At 41.6% G+C, this 23135-nt stretch overlaps 1 pseudogene; it reads right to left on the reverse strand.

The window, feature by feature from the left end:
• Positions 1-3739: 3739 nt before the first annotated feature.
• LOC147332189 (uncharacterized) lies at positions 3740-6209 on the reverse strand (annotated as a pseudogene).
• Between the last annotated feature and the right edge of the window lie 16926 nt (positions 6210-23135).

Here is a 23135-nt window from a genome sequence, read left to right on the forward strand (position 1 = left end):
TGTGTCTCGTCCTCAAATGCTCTTTCTCAATTCACCTGTTGCACTTCTGACCTTTTACCAGACCAGAAGCTCACTGAGACTATGTGTATGTCTTCTACTAAATAAATGTTTTAATCAAGAACCTCTACTAAAACCTTAATATAAAATGATCTGATATATAAGTGTTCTGTAAGCATGTATTGCAATTCCTTCTCTGGCTCCAAGTCACTTGCACAATAGATTGTCCGAACATCGCGCCGAACAAAGCTTCCGACCCCCAATTAATTGACCGAGCTCCAACTCTTTAATAAGCACAGATATGCATTGTGTATAAAATAGTCATAGCTGCTTAAGGCCTTCTTAAAGCTATCTGTTACATTGTTAAAGCCTCGTCTTAGCCTGCGGCTCAAAATAACTTCCTGGTTTCACTTCTGCATACAACTTCCTGTCAGCCTGCAACTCAGTCTTTCTGAAAGAGACACTGTTTAAACCTTGGAATGCAATATCCATGCTGCAGATTATATTATTAATGCAATGACAATTATTTGACAATAGCAGTAAAATAATTTCCCTCCTCGACACTCCCCCTTTTGACCTCTGGAACACCAGAGGTCACAATACATTGTGTCCTCACGCAGACCCTTCTCTGGTGGTCTCGAACCTCGAGATCTCCAGGATCCTCGCCCCTCCTGTGGTCGCCGAGATCAATCTTCTGCAAAGGAAACAAAACACCTTTTCTTGCATCTCCCTAACTTATCCTATCTGGGACTCTTTAATCAAAAGCCTGATCCTAATTATCTTCTTAACTTATTGACTTGTATTTATGTATACTCTTCAACGTTACTCGTCATTCTAAAATTCTTTTAAGCGCTGGTTTCACGTCCAGTTGCTCGCTCTACTTTCCCTTATCTGATCATCAACATCCTGTGCACAAGTTGTCGCTGCTGCAAGTTAATCTACTCCAAAAGAAAACAACCACTTTAATCAATTAAGTTTAAGCATATAAGCAATTACTCCTGTATACATTTCATCATAGCTAAATGCTGCCTTGAAACAACTCCTATGTGTTAACACTAACTTCATTTTAAAACCTCACATTTCCTATGTTATCACCTGTTTTGGTATAACCTTTTTATTTCATTTTGCTCCCTTAATGTAACAATACCTTCTAATTCTAATGTATCAGACTTAACCAAAATATATGCTTTCCTTCCTCTTTGGTCCTTCTTTAAGTTCAGTTAAAAGCTAAATGAATTTAGGGCCTTTTGCCTGGAATCAATACTGTCATGTGTGTTTCTTAACTCTGTGTCTGTAAGCGTGTGCAATCCTTCATGAACTCATATTATCCTCACAGTAGATTGGCTAATCATAGCGCTAGCCAAAGGCTCATGACCCTCCAGAGACAAATTTGAGCCACAACTCCTTTAAAAGCACAAAATGCAATATGTATAAAATAGTTATAACTGCTCCTGAAATACAAAGTTAACATCATCATAAACATCTTATGGTCATCAAAGCAATGGGCAGGGCTGCGACCCAATTTAGCCCTGTCTGCGCACAAATTTTAGCCAACTTGTTTTTCAAATTTAGGTTCATCCTCTCTATGCTTCGGGCCATCCAGTCAGAACATCCACACACACCAACAAATACCTCACCCCAGATGGGACTGTATCAATCATGTCGGTATAATCAATCACGACCTCTTCTCCTGGCCTTCCTGGCATGAGAAACTTACCAGCTTCAGGTTTTACTGCTGGCTTTGGGTTGTGTGCCCCACAAATTAGGCACGTTCTGGCCTTTTCCAGTATCATCCTTCTCAAATCAGGATGCCACCATCGGCACAAATTTCTCTCCATCTGTTCCACTCCCACGTGACCAAGCCCGTGAGCCTCATTCACCTTTTGTTCCGCCATTTTGGCCGTTAAAGCGGGACGCCCATCTGGCCCCCTCCACAAACCGCCATCTTGCCAGGCTCCTTTGTTTTCCCACACCCCCTTTTCCTCTGGGGATGTCTCCTCCTGAGCCTGTCTAACTTCTTCCATGCTGTTAGTGCTAACCTCCTCTTCTGGGGTTACCTGCACCAGTTGTCTCTGTCCTTTGTAGCCCGCTGCTTCCTTTGCGGCTTCGTCAGCTTTCTGATTTCCTCTTGCCACCATACTGTCTGCTTGTGAGTGGCCTTTGCATTTTATAATACTTACCTCGTCTGGGTCCTCCAGGGCCTTTTTGTGACAGATGGGTGCATTAGTGGCCGTTCTGAACCCGGCTCTCTTCCACTGAGCCAGTTCCACATGAGCTGCTCCAAACGCATATGCTGAGTCAGTGTAGATGTTCACTCTCATGTTTTTAGCCAACCTCAGGGCTCGAGTTAGGGCTATCACTTCAGCTCTCTGGGCCGACTGTTATCCCTCGATTTTTCCTTCAACCTGGGCTTTCTTAATACAGTCATGTGGTTCTCCTGACCCCATTAGGTCCGCCATATTTATTCCTTCATGTGTGAATATCAGATTTGGTGCCTCTAAAATTTTGCTGAACCTTTGTTGCGTCAGTGGAGTCATTGTGAATGCCTGTGAGTTCACATAGGCCACTACACTGTGTGTAGTAAGCACTTTCAGTGGGTGTTCCCTCACTATATGTGCTGTTTTCTGAATTATCTTTGCTACTCCTGCTGCGTGTTGTGTGCATGTGGGATGCCTTGCTTCTGTTGAATTTAATCTTATGCTAACATACATAAGTACATCCCTACCTCCCCCTTTTTTCTGAAACAACACACCATTCACAACTCCCTTTGTTTCTGAAACATCAAGATAAAATGCCTCATCATAGTTAGGTGTGGCCAGATCTGTGGCTCTTGACAAATCCTGTTTTAGTGAAATGAACGCTGTCTCTGTGTCCGGCGTCCAAGGCAATTCAGCCTTCAGATTTCGAACACCAACTTTCTTGATCAGGTCCCTTAAAGGGGCCGTTTTACCCGCATAGTTCGGAATGAACTGCCTGCTGTAACCTGTCAAGCCAAGAAAGGAAAGCAACTCCTTCACAGTTCTTGGTTTTGGATGTGTCAGAATTTGGTCTCTGTGTGTGTTCATTAACCCCACTGATCTGTGTGCGATCACCCGGCCCAGGAATGTTACCTCTGGCCGGACCAACTGCAGTTTTTCTTTGCTCACTTTGAAGCCACACTCCGCCAATCTGTTCAACACCACGAGCGATGCTGCCGTACAGGCCGCTGCTGACGGGGCTGCAATAAAAAGATCATCAACATACTCTATTAATGTACAGCCCCCTGGCAGTTGACATGGGGACAATGTCTCTTTCAACACCTGATTAAAAATTCCTGGTGAGAGTGCAAAGCCTTGTGGTAGGCGTGTGTACCTAAATTTGCGGCCTCTGTATGTGAATGAGAAAATGTCTCTGAGTGACTCGTGCAGTGGGAGACAAAAGAATGCATTCGCTAGGTCAATACATGTGAACCACTTTTGGTCTTCAGTTTTGTGCTTCTATTATGGTCTGTTAAATGGTATGTCAGACTTCAGCCGGAACAGGACAGGCGAACAGTTAGCTAGACCTACATCTGTGGGCCCTGCGGACCACAAAGTACCAGGCAATTTTGAGAGCTCAGCTACTGCATCAGGATGATCCACTCTTTCCCTGCCATGTATTCTGGAGATTTCTTTATGTTCTAAGATCACTGCATCGTTGGACAAACAAGTTATGCGATATATTTTACATTTTGGTGCATACCAGACGTTTGGAATTTGGGTGCTTTGCCAGCATGCGTTGTCCAGCGCCCGCTTGACCATTGGTCCCAGATCTCTTGGCCCATGACCCTCGTGGACCGCCAATGTAATGTGAGGGGCTGAATCCTCTCCCACATTGTACCAAGGCAGTTGTTCATCAGTAAATTTCACAGCCGCGGCCACACCTTCTGGTCCAACATAAATGTTATGTGTTTGCACATTCCACGTCTGTCCCTCAAGATCAGACTGGAACTGTTCCCAATAGATATCGTTATCTTCCCTATCATAAAAGAGTGTAACGTGGAAAGGATCTCGCGGGGGGGAATAGACGGCCAGGCTCATTACCCAGGGTTTCCACAGCTGATAATGTCTCAAAATGCCTTCTTCCACTAGCCTCCCCCAGTAGATTTCGACAGTGGGTTGTTCAGAGTTCTGGACTAGATATTGAGTCTTTGAAGGTGATCCCAGTTTCACAAGCAGGTCCCTGCCCATGAGATTTTCCAGGCACCTGTGAGGACACCACATATTGGTGCTTCAAAGTCTGTTTTCCCAGCTGTGTCAATGCTGGATCATCATCATTGACAGCATAGGTTCTGCCGTCCCCACGCTGTTCAGTTTCTCCGGGCTCCATCAGTATTGCTCCCCCTCCCAGCCCCAGTCGGCTACTGGGTACTGGGGGCTGGTGCTGCATTCGGGTTTGGAGCTTGATGTGCTCCCCTGTAAGCAACTCTTTGTCTTGGGCCTCCTCGTGCCTGGGGTTGATAGCCTCGCCTCTGATAATTTCGCTGCGATTCAGGGCATTCTCGGGACCAGTGTCCTTCTGCTCCACAGCTGTAACAGCCAGTCCAAGACACACTGCCAGGATTCCCCGGATTCCGAGCCCTTTGTCCTCCCCTCACGGATCCACCACGCCCTCTCTGCGGTCCACCGGTCCCCCAATTCCCTACGGGTTGACGCTGCCTTGGTGCATTGGCGGGCCAACGGTCATCAGGGTAGAGACCCGGATCCTGATCTGGCCAGTCAGGCACAGGATCGGGCTGAGACCTTGCCACCATTATAGTCTTATTTAGTTCTTTCAGTTCTTTTTTCTTCGCATTATATTTTTCGCGAGCCTCACCCAGCTGCAGCCTAAGCAGCTGCGCCTGTACTTCATCTAACTCTTTCTTTTGTTTGTTCGTCAAATCCTGTTCCTGCTGAAGTCTGTGGGTCACATGTCTCTCCCACTGCACCGAGTCTGCAACGGCAAAATCTGGGTTCTTTTCCAAGTCAACTGCAACCTGGTTGGGCAGCCCTGCCAGCACTGCCGAACGAAACCACGCTCTACTTTCACCCTCCTTCCCCGGATGTATTCCTGTTCCTAACAACCATTGTTCCTTTGCTTTAGCTAAACACTCTCTGGGTGTGTTTTTGGGATCCCAAATAATTTTTGGAATGGCTCCAGAGTTAGGAGTTGGGTCCTTCTCCCGAACTGCATCTGCTAAGTCACTCTGCACCTCATGATATTTCAGGTCATTTGCATATCTAGTTGTTTGAGCTATCTGCTCTACATCTACTAACCCACCACCCAGCATACAACGTCCGGCCAAAGCGCGAAAGTCGCCCAGCGCTAATTCTTCTCCTTCCCAATGTTCTCCCTTGGTTATTGGTGGAAGTTGTTTAACCAATGCTTCCAAATCTCTCACCTTATAGGCGCGATAAACTGGTTCGTTCTTTGGACCTGCTATTAGAGGCAGACTTAAACCAGGGTCAGGAGCTCCTTGTTCAAAACTCACTTTTCTACTTTTCCTCGACTTTCCTTTTCCCTTTGAGCTCCTAAATATGGGCTGTCTCTGTGCTTGGTCTCTCTTCACACTTCTTTTCCTCAAAATTAGGCTTGTACTTGGTTGGGGCTCAGGTCCTCCATCTTCGTCCTCCTCATCGTCTTCTTCTTCTGATGACGTCGCACGGTCTTCATTCTCCTCTTCTGGCCCTCCCTGCATTACTCTCTGCTTTATAACCTCCAATGCCGTTAATGCCTCTATGGACGCACGTAGGGCCTCATGCATTTGTCCGTACACTTCTCCTTCAGTTTTTAACACCAAGCTCAGAGGTATTTTATCACCCAGCCCTTCCTGTTGGGATATAATAGGTTTACTTACCTCAACCTCCATCGCTTGGCACTCTTTCTCTGCTGATTTTAATACTCCAGGGGAAGCCAAGCGAACAACTTTCTTAAGCTGTTCGAGCTGATCCTTCAGAGGTTTGCATCCCCTTTTCCTACTAGGTGTCGCACCCGAGCTGTCAGCCATTCTCTGAAACACAGACTTACCTCTTCCAATGGCGTTGGTCGACTCCACCTTCTTGGTCTAGGTCACCCAGACACGCTTAACTTTCGGTTTCAGTCTTCGTCTCGCTGTTCTCGCAACCACTGGCTCCTCTTCCCCTGCTCGGTGATACACAAAGTTTAACCCAGCACTTTAGACGCTGTCCTCGCGTTCTCAAGCGTTGACACTCAATCAAAATTATTCGCCCTCAAAGTGTTAATATATGACACCAGCAACCCTTATGCGCAACGCGCTCATCTCCGTATACTTACCTCTCCAATAGTTCCTCGGATTAGTGTTTTTTCATTTATTTTAAACCCATTAACGGCGCTGCGCGTCCCTTATATACTTTACAGCAACACACCCTCAAGCATCCCATACTAATAAATCTAAAACCAAGAAATCACCTTTATGACATTATGTCAAAGCTTTCTCCATGTTGCACAGCCTGCCACATGTTTAACAAAAAAATCGCTGCCCGAGAAGGCTCCCACATATCAAGGTGGTCGTTTTCACAAACTTCCAGCAGACCCTCAAATAAACAAAAACAACGACCCAGCCAGGCTCCCAGTTCAGCCTCCTCAATTTCTATGCACACTGAAAACTCATGGGGAGATTCTTCTGTCTCCCCGTGTCCTACACAATTCACCTCCAAATGATCCCCTACAATTGAAATTTCAGTGTGGAATGACGCAGAGATTAACATTTCCTTATTTATTCACTATACGTAACCTGAATTTTCTCTCTCTCTTCAAATAACAACGGTTATCTTTACAATTTGTTATTGAACTACTAATTAAGTTGCTTTTTATGGTGTCAGTGATAAACTGCCCCTAAAAAGTCCACTTTATTGCGTGCTCATTGAGTTACTCCTATCAAAACTATTTAACAAGTTCAATTTACACATACTCATTAATTTGTCACGCTTATTAGTGGCTCATGGTTGCTTAAAGCCTATGTCTGACTTGACCACAGAGTTAGAGCATCATTCAATCCTCCCAGGATGACCACTCCACTTACTCTGCATCCAGTCAGCTCATGAATTAACAACACTTGCAGACTGTAACCCTTTTATTTTTTGTTTATGCCTTCAAATCCACCTTAAATCTTCTTTACCTAAACGTTGGTTTTAAACACAAACAATTCTTATATTCTATTTTGAAACGCTGTCACCATTCATATATTTACAATGTTATTATTTACTAAGCCAGCATTTTAATTGCAGACATTTATCCACATTTACAAACAATAGTTATAGAGCTGAATGACACACAAAACCGAAAGCATAATCCTCTCATGCGCTCTGCATCAGCTGCCTCATTTGCATGCACACACACTCTTCATCTAAGAATAGCAGCAGGCAGTCAGTGCATTGCTGACTCGACCCACAGAGATCTTTTTTAATACAGAGACGTCTTATATTTACAACTGCACAGATTTTCTGCCTTTTAACACCTACCGAATTTCGAAAAATTTAAGTTAACGGTCTAACCGATAAAAGTCCAACTTTTTTGTAATCAATTAACCAGTATCTGTCCAACAGTTTCTGGCCTCATCTCTAAACTCCCTAACTCAATTTAAAAGTGTCCAACACCCAAGGTCCAACCTTTGCTGCCCAAAAAAGCGCAGATACCGTTCCAAACGGTAAGGAGACTCTATCTCCTAGCTTAATTCCGGGATGCCCTGTACCCCACAGCTAAACCACACTGAACTAACCCTCTTCGCCGAGAGGTCAATGTCGCGCGTCCACGACAAGGAGGGAGCGTAACCTCCGGGCTCTGCGCTTCCTACCAGTCCAACTGGCGTTCTTGAGTAATTTATAATACTTTGGAACAACAGTAAAACACCCAACCAAGTGTAAGACTGAAGCAGGTCCAACCTTATAACCAAAAAATAACCAAATTCCCTAAGATACTAAAAACACTGAGCAGTCCAACTGCTTTTCCTTTTAGCGGTCCAACCGCATTCAACCATTACCAGCAGTCCAACTGCTTTAAATCCTCAGTACTGTCATGACATTCTCATCAAAATCAAAACAGACATCCACCAGTAACTTCAGTGAGTAGACTTAAATTTTATCATATCCAATTTGGCACACTTTGGAAATAATTCAACAGGTAGTGCCTTACCTTTTGGATAAGCCGGCTTATGCCCACTCACTTAGACCACTGGAATTCATGTCTGCCCGTCAGACCACCCAAGACCCCGGATTTCTCCGTCCAAACCTCCAACTCTCCTTCCTCAATAACCGGACGAAGCCCCCAAATGTTAAGATTCAATATTGAGGAAGGGTACAAGAGGTGATCGAAGAATAACCACACCGATCCGGCCGGGTGAAGTCAAACGAAGATTTTAATGAATACACGCGTGGGAAGACAACTCTGTACGCAGACAGGAAGTAGTCTTCGACTTAATCAAAGCATGAACAGATATTTTATAGCATCAGGGTTTATTTACTGACGCCCCTTCATACGTCACAGATACATTTTATACATAGATCAGATCAACATCATCATTGACTTTTCACCTAGAAAATCATCTTCTATTTTCATGGCTAGCCCTTCCTGTCTACCTTTCAGTTCTTGTCTTGTTCCTCTTTCTTGCCGAGACACCAAGAAACGGTTCCTCTTTTACCAAGACAATTTTGCAGTTACAGCCAAACATAACTAACCTCTCCTCTAAATAAATCTAATTTAAAGTGTGTGTGTGTGTGTGTGTGTTGACCTCACATGCTCTTTGTGTCATCTCTTCACCTACTGTCTGTGTCTCGTCCTCAAATGCTCTTTCTCAATTCACCTGTTGCACTTCTGACCTTTTACCAGACCAGAAGCTCACTGAGACTATGTGTATGTCTTCTACTAAATAAATGTTTTAATCAAGAACCTCTACTAAAACCTTAATATAAAATGATCTGATATATAAGTGTTCTGTAAGCATGTATTGCAATTCCTTCTCTGGCTCCAAGTCACTTGCACAATAGATTGTCCGAACATCGCGCCGAACAAAGCTTCCGACCCCCAATTAATTGACCGAGCTCCAACTCTTTAATAAGCACAGATATGCATTGTGTATAAAATAGTCATAGCTGCTTAAGGCCTTCTTAAAGCTATCTGTTACATTGTTAAAGCCTCGTCTTAGCCTGCGGCTCAAAATAACTTCCTGGTTTCACTTCTGCATACAACTTCCTGTCAGCCTGCAACTCAGTCTTTCTGAAAGAGACACTGTTTAAACCTTGGAATGCAATATCCATGCTGCAGATTATATTATTAATGCAATGACAATTATTTGACAATAGCAGTAAAATAATTTCCCTCCTCGACACCATGTCTCTCTAATATTTTGCTCCTTACTATTTTTCTATTTTCTTTATTGTTTTATTTTATTTTAATATATTTTCTCCTACTGTGCATGCTGCTGAGTGACTGCTGCTCGTCAAACACATTTAATTGCAATGTTGACCCTGTGCTAACTTGCATATGACAAATAAATCTGAAAACTGAAACTAAATTAAGGAAAGAAGGATGGAAGGAAAGATCACAAGCTTTGTCACAAAGGAAAGAAGGATGGAAGGAAGGATCACAAGCTTTGTCACAAAGGAAAGAAGGATGGGAGGAAAGATCACAAGCTTTGTCACAAAGGAAAGAAGGATGGATGGAAGGATCACATGCATTGTCACAAAGGAAAGAAGGATGGAAGGAAGGATCACAAGCATTGTCACAAAGGAAAGAAGGATGGAAGGAAGGATCACATGCATTGTCACAAAGGAAAGAAGGATGGAAGGAAGGATCACAAGCTTTGTCACAAAGGAAAGAAGAATGGAAGGAAGGATCACAAGCTTTGTCACAAAGGAAAGAAGGATGGAAGGAAGGATCACATGCATTGTCACAAAGGAAAGAAGGATGGAAGGAAGCATGACATGCATTGTCACAAAGGAAAGAAGGATGGAAGGAAGGATCACAAGCTTTGTCACAAAGGAAAGAAGGATCGAAGGAAGGATCACAAGATTTGTCACAAAGGAAAGAAGGATGGAAGGAAGGATGACATGCATTGTCACAAAGGAAAGAAGGATGGAAGGAAGGATGACATGCATTGTCACAAAGGAAAGAAGGATGGAAGGAAGGATCACATGCATTGTCACAAAGGAAAGAACGATGGAAGGCAGGATGACATGCAATGTCACAAAGGAAAGAAGGATGGAAGGAAGAATCACATGCATTGTCGCAAAGGAAAGAAGGATGGAAGGAAGGATCACAAGCATTGTCACAAAGGAAAGAAGGATGGAAGGAAGGATCACAAGCATTGTCACAAAGGAAAGAAGGATGGAAGGAAGGATCACATGCATTGTCACAAAGGAAAGAAGGATGGAAGGCAGGATGACATGCATTGTCACAAAGGAAAGAAGGATGAAAGGAAGAATCACATGCATTGTCACAAAGGAAAGAAGGATGGAAGGAAGGATCACATGCATTGTCACAAAGGAAAGAAGGATGGAAGGAAGGATCACAAGCAATGTCACAAAGGAAAGAAGGATGGAAGGAAGTATCACAAGCTTTGTCACAAAGGAAAGAAGGATGGAAGGAAGGATCACATGCAATGTCACAAAGGAAAGAAGGATGGAAGGAAGGAAGGAAGGATCACAAGCTTTGTCACAAAGGAAAGAAGGATGGAAGGAAGGAAAGATCACAAGCTTTGTCACAAGTGCAATACTTTAATTTTCTGCTGCTCATTCCTGTGCAATATCCCATCTGCCCTCCCGTCATATTTCTTTTCAAGATTTTCTTATTTAATCACTAATGTACATATATTTATATTTATAGATACATATATATTCAGTCATCTTTTCTCTTTTACCATGTCTCTCTAATATTTTGCTCCTTACTATTTTTCTATTTTCTATATTGTTTTATTTTATTTTAATATATTTTCTCCTACTGTGCATGCTGCTGAGTGACTGCTGCTCGTCAAACACATTCAATTGCAATGTTGACCCTGTGCTAACTTGCATATGACAAATAAATCTGAAAACTGAAACTAAACTAAGGAAAGAAGGATAGAAGGAAAGATCACAAGCTTTGTGACAAAGGAAAGAAGGATGGAAGGAAGGATCACAAGCTTTGTCACAAAGGAAAGAAGGATGGGAGGAAAGATCACAAGCATTGTCACAAAGGAAAGAAGAATGGATGGAAGGATCACATGCATTGTCACAAAGGAAAGAAGGATGGAAGGAAGGAAGGATCACAAGCATTGTCACAAAGGAAAGAAGGATGGAAGGAAGAATAAAATGCATTGTCACAAAGGAAAGAAGGATGGAAGGAAGGATCACATGCATTCTCACAAAGGAAAGAACGATGGAAGGCAGGATGACATGCAATGTCACAAAGGAAAGAAGGATGGAAGGAAGAATCACATGCATTGTCACAAAGGAAAGAAGGATGGAAGGAAGGATCACAAGCATTGTCACAAAGGAAAGAAGGATGGAAGGAAGGATCACAAGCATTGTCACAAAGGAAAGAAGGATGGAAGGAAGGATCACATGCATTGTCACAAAGGAAAGAAGGATGGAAGGCAGGATGACATGCAATGTCACAAAGGAAAGAAGGATGGAAGGAAGAATCACATGCATTGTCACAAAGGAAAGAAGGATGGAAGGAAGGATCACATGCATTGTCACAAAGGAAAGAAGGATGGAAGGAAGGATCACAAGCATTGTCACAAAGGAAAGAAGGATGGAAGGAAGGATCACATGCATTGTCACAAAGGAAAGAAGGATGGAAGGCAGGATGACATGCAATGTCACAAAGGAAAGAAGGATGGAAGGAAGAATCACATGCATTGTCACAAAGGAAAGAAGGATGGAAGGAAGGATCACATGCATTGTCACAAAGGAAAGAAGGATGGAAGGAAGGATCACAAGCATTGTCACAAAGGAAAGAAGGATGGAAGGAAGGATCACATGCATTGTCACAAAGGAAAGAACGATGGAAGGCAGGATGACATGCAATGTCACAAAGGAAAGAAGGATGGAAGGAAGAATCACATGCATTGTCACAAAGGAAAGAAGGATGGAAGGAAGGATCACATGCATTGTCACAAAGGAAAGAAGGATGGAAGGAAGAATCACAAGCATTGTCACAAAGGAAAGAAGGATGGAAGGAAGGATCACATGCATTGTCACAAAGGAAAGAAGGATGGAAGGAAGGATCACAAGCATTGTCACAAAGGAAAGAAGGATGGAAGGAAGGATCACATGCATTGTCACAAAGGAAAGAACGATGGAAGGCAGGATGACATGCAATGTCACAAAGGAAAGAAGGATGGAAGGAAGAATCACATGCATTGTCACAAAGGAAAGAAGGATGGAAGGAAGGATCACATGCATTGTCACAAAGGAAAGAAGGATGGAAGGATGGATCACAAGCTTTGTCACAAAGGAAAGAAGGATGGAAGGAGGGATCACAAGCTTTGTCACAAAGGAAAGAAGGATGGAAGGAAGGATCACATGCATTGTCACAAAGGAAAGAAGGATGGAAGGAAGGATCACATGCATTGTCACAAAGGAAAGAACGATGGAAGGCAGGATGACATGCAATGTCACAAAGGAAAGAAGGATGGAAGGAAGAATCACATGCATTGTCACAAAGGAAAGAAGGATGGAAGGAAGGAAAGATCACAAGCTTTGTCACAAGTGCAATACTTTAATTTTCTGCTGCTCATTCCTGTGCAATATCCCATCTGCCCTCCCGTCATATTTCTTTTCAAGATTTTCTTATTTAATCACTAATGTACATATATTTATATTTATAGATACATATATATTCAGTCATCTTTTCTCTTTTACCATGTCTCTCTAATATTTTGCTCCTTACTATTTTTCTATTTTCTTTATTGTTTTATTTTATTTTAATATATTTTCTCCTACTGTGCATGCTGCTGAGTGACTGCTGCTCGTCAAACACATTTAATTGCAATGTTGACCCTGTGCTAACTTGCATATGACAAATAAATCTGAAAACTAAAACTAAACTAAGGAAAGAAGGATGGAAGGAAGGATCACAAGCTTTGTCACAAAGGAAAGAAGGATGGAAGGAAGGATCACATGCATTGTCACAAAGGAAAGAAGGGTGGAAGGAAGGATCACATGCATTGTCACAAAGGAAAGAAGGATGGAAGGAAGGATCACATGCATTGTTACAAAGGAAAGAAGGATGGAAGGAAGGATCACAAGCATTGTCACAAAGGAAAGAAGGATGGAAGGAAGGATTACATGCATTGTCACAAAGGAAAGAAGGATGGAAGGATGGATCACAAGCTTTGTCACAAAGGAAAGAAGGATTGAAGGAAGGATCACAAGCTTTGTCACAAATGAAAGAAGGATGGAAGGAAGGATCACAAGCTTTGTCACAAAGGAAAGAAGGATGGAAGGAAGGATCACAAGCATTGTCACAAAGGAAAGAAGGATGGAAGGAAGAATCACATGCATTGTCACAAAGGAAAGAAGGATGGAAGGAAGGATCACATGCATTGTCACAAAGGAAAGAAGGATGGAAGGAAGGATCACATGCATTGTCACAAAGGAAAGAAGCATGGAAGGAAGGATCACAAGCATTGTCACAAAGGAAAGAAGGATGGAAGGAAGGATCACAAGCATTGTCACAAAGGAAAGAAGGATGGAAGGAAGGATCACAAGCTTTGTCACAAAGGAAAGAAGGATGGAAGGAAGGAAAGATCACAAGCTTTGTCACAAGTGCAATACTTTAATTTTCTGCTGCTCATTCCTGTGCAATATCCCATCTGCCCTCCCGTCATATTTCTTTTCAAGATTTTCTTATTTAATCACTAATGTACATATATTTATATTTATAGATACATATATATTCAGTCATCTTTTCTCTTTTACCATGTCTCTCTAATATTTTGCTCCTTGCTATTTTTCTATTTTCTTTATTATTTTATTTTATTTTAATATATTTTCTCCTACTGTGCATGCTGCTGAGTGACTGCTGCTCGTCAAACACATTTAATTGCAATGTTGACCCTGTGCTAACTTGCATATGACAAATAAATCTGAAAACTAAAACTAAACTAAGGAAAGAAGGATGGAAGGAAGGATCACAAGCTTTGTCACAAAGGAAAGAAGGATGGAAGGAAGGATCACAAGCTTTGTCACAAAGGAAAGAAGGAGGGAAGGATCACATGCATTGTTACAAAGGAAAGAAGGATGGAAGGAAGGATCACAAGCATTGTCACAAAGGAAAGAAGGATGGAAGGAAGGATCACAAGCTTTGTCACAAAGGAAAGAAGGAGGGAAGGATCACATGCATTGTCACAAAGGAAAGAAGGATGGAAGGAAGGATCACATGCATTGTCACAAAGGAAAGAAGGATGGAAGGAAGGATCACAAGCATTGTCACAAAGGAAAGAAGGATGGAAGGAAGGATCACAAGCTTTGTCACAAAGGAAAGAAGGATGGAAGGAAGGAAAGATCACAAGCTTTGTCACAAGTGCAATACTTTAATTTTCTGCTGCTCATTCCTGTGCAATATCCCATCTGCCCTCCCGTCATATTTCTTTTCAAGATTTTCTTATTTAATCACTAATGTACATATATTTATATTTATAGATACATATATATTCAGTCATCTTTTCTCTTTTACCATGTCTCTCTAATATTTTGCTCCTTACTATTTTTCTATTTTCTTTATTGTTTTATTTTATTTTAATATATTTTCTCCTACTGTGCATGCTGCTGAGTGACTGCTGCTCGTCAAACACATTTAATTGCAATGTTGACCCTGTGCTAACTTGCATATGACAAATAAATCTGAAAACTGAAACTAAATTAAGGAAAGAAGGATGGAAGGAAAGATCACAAGCTTTGTCACAAAGGAAAGAAGGATGGAAGGAAGGATCACAAGCTTTGTCACAAAGGAAAGAAGGATGGGAGGAAAGATCACAAGCTTTGTCACAAAGGAAAGAAGGATGGAAGGAAGGATCACAAGCTTTGTCACAAAGGAAAGAAGGATGGGAGGAAGGATCACATGCATTGTCACAAAGGAAAGAAGGATGGAAGGAAGGAAGGATCACAAGCATTGTCACAAAGGAAAGAAGGATGGAAGGAAGGATCACAAGCATTGTCACAAAGGAAAGAAGGATGGAAGGAAGGATCACATGCATTGTCACAAAGGAAAGAACGATGGAAGGCAGGATGACATGCAATGTCACAAAGGAAAGAAGGATGGAAGGAAGAATCACATGCGTTGTCACAAAGGAAAGAAGGATGGAAGGAAGGATCACATGCATTGTCACAAAGGAAAGAATGATGGAAGGCAGGATGACATGCAATGTCACAAAGGAAAGAAGGATGGAAGGAAGAATCACATGCATTGTCACAAAGGAAAGAAGGATGGAAGGAAGGATCACAAGCATTGTCACAAAGGAAAGAAGGATGGAAGGAAGGATCACAAGCATTGTCACAAAGGAAAGAAGGATGGAAGGAAGGATCACATGCATTGTCACAAAGGAAAGAACGATGGAAGGCAGGATGACATGCAGTGTCACAAAGGAAAGAAGGATGGAAGGAAGAATCACATGCATTGTCACAAAGGAAAGAAGGATGGAAGGAAGAATCACATGCATTGTCACAAAGGAAAGAAGGATGGAAGGAAGGATCACATGCATTGTCACAAAGGAAAGAACGATGGAAGGCAGGATGACATGCAATGTCACAAAGGAAAGAAGGATGGAAGGAAGAATCACATGCATTGTCACAAAGGAAAGAAGGATGGAAGGAAGGATCACAAGCATTGTCACAAAGGAAAGAAGGATGGAAGGAAGGATCACAAGCATTGTCACAAAGGAAAGAAGGATGGAAGGAAGGATCACATGCATTGTCACAAAGGAAAGAAGGATGGAAGGCAGGATGACATGCAATGTCACAAAGGAAAGAAGGATGGAAGGAAGGATCACATGCATTGTCACAAAGGAAAGAAGGATGGAAGGAAGGATCACAAGCTTTGTCACAAAGGAAAGAAGGATGGAAGGAAGGATCACATGCATTGTCACAAAGGAAAGAAGGATGGAAGGAAGGATCACATGCATTGTCACAAAGGAAAGAAGGATGGAAGGAAGGATCACATGCATTGTCACAAAGGAAAGAAGGATGGAAGGAAGGATCACAAGCATTGTCACAAAGGAAAGAAGGATGGAAGGAAGGATCACAAGCTTTGTCACAAAGGAAAGAAGGATGGAAGGAAGGAAAGATCACAAGCTTTGTCACAAGTGCAATACTTTAATTTTCTGCTGCTCATTCCTGTGCAATATCCCATCTGCCCTCCCGTCATATTTCTTTTCAAGATTTTCTTATTTAATCACTAATGTACATATATTTATATTTATAGATACATATATATTCAGTCATCTTTTCTCTTTTACCATGTCTCTCTAATATTTTGCTCCTTACTATTTTTCTATTTTCTTTATTGTTTTATTTTATTTTAATATATTTTCTCCTACTGTGCATGCTGCTGAGTGACTGCTGCTCGTCAAACACATTTAATTGCAATGTTGACCCTGTGCTAACTTGCATATGACAAATAAATCTGAAAACTGAAACTAAATTAAGGAAAGAAGGATGGAAGGAAAGATCACAAGCTTTGTCACAAAGGAAAGAAGGATGGAAGGAAGGATCACAAGCTTTGTCACAAAGGAAAGAAGGATGGGAGGAAAGATCACAAGCTTTGTCACAAAGGAAAGAAGGATGGAAGGAAGGATCACAAGCTTTGTCACAAAGGAAAGAAGGATGGGAGGAAGGATCACATGCATTGTCACAAAGGAAAGAAGGATGGAAGGAAGGAAGGATCACAAGCATTGTCACAAAGGAAAGAAGGATGGAAGGAAGGATCACAAGCATTGTCACAAAGGAAAGAAGGATGGAAGGAAGGATCACATGCATTGTCACAAAGGAAAGAACGATGGAAGGCAGGATGACATGCAATGTCACAAAGGAAAGAAGGATGGAAGGAAGAATCACATGCGTTGTCACAAAGGAAAGAAGGATGGAAGGAAGGATCACATGCATTGTCACAAAGGAAAGAATGATGGAAGGCAGGATGACATGCAATGTCACAAAGGAAAGAAGGATGGAAGGAAGAATCACATGCATTGTCACAAAGGAAAGAAGGATGGAAGGAAGGATCACAAGCATTGTCACAAAGGAAAGAAGGATGGAAGGAAGGATCACAAGCATTGTCACAAAGGAAAGAAGGATGGAAGGAAGGATCACATGCATTGTCACAAAGGAAAGAACGATGGAAGGCAGGATGACATGCAGTGTCACAAAGGAAAGAAGGATGGAAGGAAGAATCACATGCATTGTCACAAAGGAAAGAAGGATGGAAGGAAGAATCACATGCATTGTCACAAAGGAAAGAAGGATGGAAGGAAGGATCACATGCATTGTCACAAAGGAAAGAACGATGGAAGGCAGGATGACATGCAATGTCACAAAGGAAAGAAGGATGGAAGGAAGAATCACATGCATTGTCACAAAGGAAAGAAGGATGGAAGGAAGGATCACAAGCATTGTCACAAAGGAAAGAAGGATGGAAGGAAGGATCACAAGCATTGTCACAAAGGAAAGAAGGATGGAAGGAAGGATCACATGCATTGTCACAAAGGAAAGAAGGATGGAAGGCAGGATGACATGCAATGTCACAAAGGAAAGAAGGATGGAAGGAAGGATCACATGCATTGTCACAAAGGAAAGAAGGATGGAAGGAAGGATCACAAGCTTTGTCACAAAGGAAAGAAGGATGGAAGGAAGGAAAGATCACAAGCTTTGTCACAAGTGCAATACTTTAATTTTCTGCTGCTCATTCCTATGCAATATCCCATCTGCCCTCCCGTCATATTTCTTTTCAAGATTTTCTTATTTAATCACTAATGTACATATATTTATATTTATAGATACATATATATTCAGTCATCTTTTCTCTTTTACCATGTCTCTCTAATATTTTGCTCCTTACTATTTTTCTATTTTCTTTATTGTTTTATTTTATTTTAATATATTTTCTCCTACTGTGCATGCTGCTGAGTGACTGCTGCTCGTCAAACACATTTAATTGCAATGTTGACCCTGTGCTAACTTGCATATGACAAATAAATCTGAAAACTGAAACTAAATTAAGGAAAGAAGGATGGAAGGAAAGATCACAAGCTTTGTCACAAAGGAAAGAAGGATGGAAGGAAGGATCACAAGCTTTGTCACAAAGGAAAGAAGGATGGGAGGAAAGATCACAAGCTTTGTCACAAAGGAAAGAAGGATGGAAGGAAGGATCACAAGCTTTGTCACAAAGGAAAGAAGGATGGGAGGAAGGATCACATGCATTGTCACAAAGGAAAGAAGGATGGAAGGAAGGAAGGATCACAAGCATTGTCACAAAGGAAAGAAGGATGGAAGGAAGGATCACAAGCATTGTCACAAAGGAAAGAAGGATGGAAGGAAGGATCACATGCATTGTCACAAAGGAAAGAACGATGGAAGGCAGGATGACATGCAATGTCACAAAGGAAAGAAGGATGGAAGGAAGAATCACATGCGTTGTCACAAAGGAAAGAAGGATGGAAGGAAGGATCACATGCATTGTCACAAAGGAAAGAACGATGGAAGGCAGGATGACATGCAATGTCACAAAGGAAAGAAGGATGGAAGGAAGAATCACATGCATTGTCACAAAGGAAAGAAGGATGGAAGGAAGGATCACAAGCATTGTCACAAAGGAAAGAAGGATGGAAGGAAGGATCACAAGCATTGTCACAAAGGAAAGAAGGATGGAAGGAAGGATCACAGGCATTGTCACAAAGGAAAGAAGGATGGAAGGAAGGATCACATGCATTGTCACAAAGGAAAGAACGATGGAAGGCAGGATGACATGCAATGTCACAAAGGAAAGAAGGATGGAAGGAAGAATCACATGCGTTGTCACAAAGGAAAGAAGGATGGAAGGAAGGATCACATGCATTGTCACAAAGGAAAGAACGATGGAAGGCAGGATGACATGCAATGTCACAAAGGAAAGAAGGATGGAAGGAAGAATCACATGCATTGTCACAAAGGAAAGAAGGATGGAAGGAAGGATCACAAGCATTGTCACAAAGGAAAGAAGGATGGAAGGAAGGATCACAAGCATTGTCACAAAGGAAAGAAGGATGGAAGGAAGGATCACATGCATTGTCACAAAGGAAAGAACGATGGAAGGCAGGATGACATGCAGTGTCACAAAGGAAAGAAGGATGGAAGGAAGAATCACATGCATTGTCACAAAGGAAAGAAGGATGGAAGGAAGGATCACATGCATTGTCACAAAGGAAAGAAGGATGGAAGGAAGGATCACAAGCATTGTCACAAAGGAAAGAAGGATGGAAGGAAGGATCACATGCATTGTCACAAAGGAAAGAACGATGGAAGGCAGGATGACATGCATTGTCACAAAGGAAAGAAGGATGGAAGGATGGATCACAAGCTTTGTCACAAAGGAAAGAAGGATGGAAGGAAGGAAAGATCACAAGCTTTGTCACAAGTGCAATACTTTAATTTTCTGCTGCTCATTCCTGTGCAATATCCCATCTGCCCTCCCGTCATATTTCTTTTCAAGATTTTCTTATTTAATCACTAATGTACATATATTTATATTTATAGATACATATATATTCAGTCATCTTTTCTCTTTTACCATGTCTCTCTAATATTTTGCTCTTTACTATTTTTCTATTTTCTTTATTGTTTTATTTTATTTTAATATATTTTCTCCTACTGTGCATGCTGCTGAGTGACTGCTGCTCGTCAAACACATTTAATTGCAATGTTGACCCTGTGCTAACTTGCATATGACAAATAAATCTGAAAACTGAAACTAAACTAAGGAAAGAAGGATGGAAGGAAAGATCACAAGCTTTGTCACAAAGGAAAGAAGGATGGAAGGAAGGATCACAAGCTTTGTCACAAAGGAAAGAAGGATGGATGGAAGGATCACATGCATTGTCACAAAGGAAAGAAGGAAGGAAGGAAGGAAGGAAGGAAGGAAGGAAGGAAGGATCACAAGCATTGTCACAAAGGAAAGAAGGATGGAAGGAAGAATCACATGCATTGTCACAAAGGAGAGAAGGATGGAAGGAAGGATCACATGCATTGTCACAAAGGAAAGAACGATGGAAGGAAGGATCACATGCATTGTCACAAAGTAAAGAAGGATGGAAGGAAGGATCACATGCATTGTCACAAAGGAAAGAACGATGGAAGGCAGGATGACATGCAATGTCACAAAGGAAAGAAGGATGGAAGGAAGAATCACATGCATTGTCACAAAGGAAAGAACGATGGAAGGAAGGATCACATGCATTGTCACAAAGGAAAGAAGGATGGAAGGAAGGATCACATGCATTGTCACAAAGGAAAGAACGATGGAAGGCAGGATGACATGCAATGTCACAAAGGAAAGAAGGATGGAAGGAAGAATCACATGCATTGTCACAAAGGAAAGAAGGATGGAAGGAAGGATCACATGCATTGTCACAAAGGAAAGAAGGATGGAAGGAAGGATCACATGCATTGTCACAAAGGAAAGAACGATGGAAGGCAGGATGACATGCAATGTCACAAAGGAAAGAAGGATGGAAGGAAGAATCACATGCATTGTCACAAAGGAAAGAAGGATGGAAGGAAGGATCACAAGCTTTGTCACAAAGGAAAGAAGGAGGGAAGGATCACATGCATTGTTACAAAGGAAAGAAGGATGGAAGGAAGGATCACAAGCATTGTCACAAAGGAAAGAAGGATGGAAGGAAGGATCACAAGCTTTGTCACAAAGGAAAGAAGGAGGGAAGGATCACATGCATTGTCACAAAGGAAAGAAGGATGGAAGGAAGGATCACATGCATTGTCACAAAGGAAAGAAGGATGGAAGGAAGGATCACAAGCATTGTCACAAAGGAAAGAAGGATGGAAGGAAGGATCACAAGCTTTGTCACAAAGGAAAGAAGGATGGAAGGAAGGAAAGATCACAAGTATTGTCACAAGTGCAATACTTTAATTTTCTGCTGCTCATTCCTGTGCAATATCCCATCTGCCCTCCCGTCATATTTATTTTCAAGATTTTCATTTTTTAATCACTAATGTACATATATTTATATTTATAGATACATATATATTCAGTCATCTTTTCTCTTTTACCATGTCTCTCTAATATTTTGCTCCTTGCTATTTTTCTATTTTCTTTATTATTTTATTTTATTTTAATATATTTTCTCCTACTGTGCATGCTGCTGAGTGACTGCTGCTCGTCAAACACATTTAATTGCAATGTTGACCCTGTGCTAACTTGCATATGACAAATAAATCTGAAAACTAAAACCAAGAGCACCTGGCTGCAGCCACTGTCCACTGTGGAGCTCCACAGTAACCGGAAACACGTGACCTCCACAGTAACCGGAAACACGTGACCTCCACACTAGCCGTAAACACGTAACTTCGGTTAAATCGACTTTGACAGCGAAAACTAAATTGCGTTTTTGTTACTATAAATTGGTTTTAAGTGGGGGGGGTTTTAACACTCTGGGTTTGTTCAAAAAAAATTCACCATCCCCTAAATTGTTCGTGGCCAAAAGTGACACTTGCTGTTTCGCTGATTTATTATTATTTTTACAGTACATCGTGTTGTGCGTTCTGATTGCTGTAGACCTTTGTCAATCAATCTAGTCCAGTGTCTCCTGTACAGGAGCGGTCCCTAATAGGCCCACGGACCGGTCCCGGTCCGTGAGTCCTTTGGTACCGTTCCGCGAGGGTTGATCCTCCGGTGTGAAATGTATGGTTGTAGTTGTGTGTCTTATTTTGAAAGAACTATTTACGCGTTACCATAGCGACCAGAGAGCGTTAAGAAGCAGAGAGGAGGATGTCACTGTCATTGTTGCTGGCGCACAGCTCAAGTCACGTTTATTATTATATTTACAAAATACCACAGTTTCTTTTTTTTATTCTTTTGTTGTATTTATCCGCGACACCTTAAAGGTAGTTCCCTGAAAATATTGTCTGACATTAAAGTGGTCTGTGGTGCAAAAAAGGTTGGGGACTCCCGCTGTACAGTACAGAATGCGTTTAGCTTGTCGAATTTACATAAATCTTCGATCGCTAGCAGTGTAACTCTGAAGTGCTGTACTGTACGTTTGGAAGTTTTCTCCCAAACAAACACAACAATGCCGACGAAACGTTTTGCACCCTCAAATGCACCTTTAGGTTTCATTCCATAATACTGGACTTGTGTTTCTACAAAGGTTTGAACTCTAAGAGTGTTTAAACAAAGAGAAAAGTGTGAAAATGTTCATTCCTGTCTGAGAAAAGTGTATAAAGCATGTAGTGAGGGGTTTTACAGTCTTAACATCTGTAATAATTGTAAAAAATAAAGTTGGCTATGGATTTCACCTACCGCGGGTTATTTTTTGAACGTAACACCAGCGATAAACGAGGCACTGCTGTATTATTAATAGTAGTGTCTGGGACATCTAATTGATTAACATCAACATTGATTATTATGCACTATTATTTTTGTTCAAGGAGAGCCAAAAATATACAACTCTCTCTCAGCTTGTTTGTTGCCAAAAATGGCCACTTTTTGTGTATGTTCACAAAATGCTATAAAATGTATATTTCTTAAAACATTTATCTACTTTTACCGACGTGACTCTTTAAAATAGCACCAGTCCTTTTCATCAAAATCAAAATTGTATCTAAATGTTTTACTCTTTATAGCCAGTTAGGTTATATATTACCATTAACTTTTCTGGTAAAACGGTGATAAAGTCCTAATGTTTTCATGAAACTTCCTTTTTTTCCCCATCTGAGCATCGGGGAAAAGGCCGTCTTGCAATTGTTGAGGTCACTAGTGTGTGCCCCATTTCTTCCAGGATCACTCTCTTTATAGGTTTTAGTGGACTCCTAGTACTGCGAAGTGGTTTCATGGTACAAAGGGATTGTATTCCAAGATCTGGGAGACTGTAGAAATGAGCAGTGATGCCCTTCCTACCATCTTTCCAGAAAAATAAGTGATCTGTAAGCTGTTAGGCTGAC

This window comes from Aulonocara sp. 'chitande type north' Nkhata Bay, linkage group LG4 (assembly GCF_057382095.1).
Source record: "Aulonocara sp. 'chitande type north' Nkhata Bay isolate Kocher_YH1m ecotype deep benthic linkage group LG4, A_spYH_male_GT1.1, whole genome shotgun sequence".
Classification (NCBI taxonomy): Eukaryota; Metazoa; Chordata; class Actinopteri; order Cichliformes; family Cichlidae; genus Aulonocara; species Aulonocara sp. 'chitande type north' Nkhata Bay.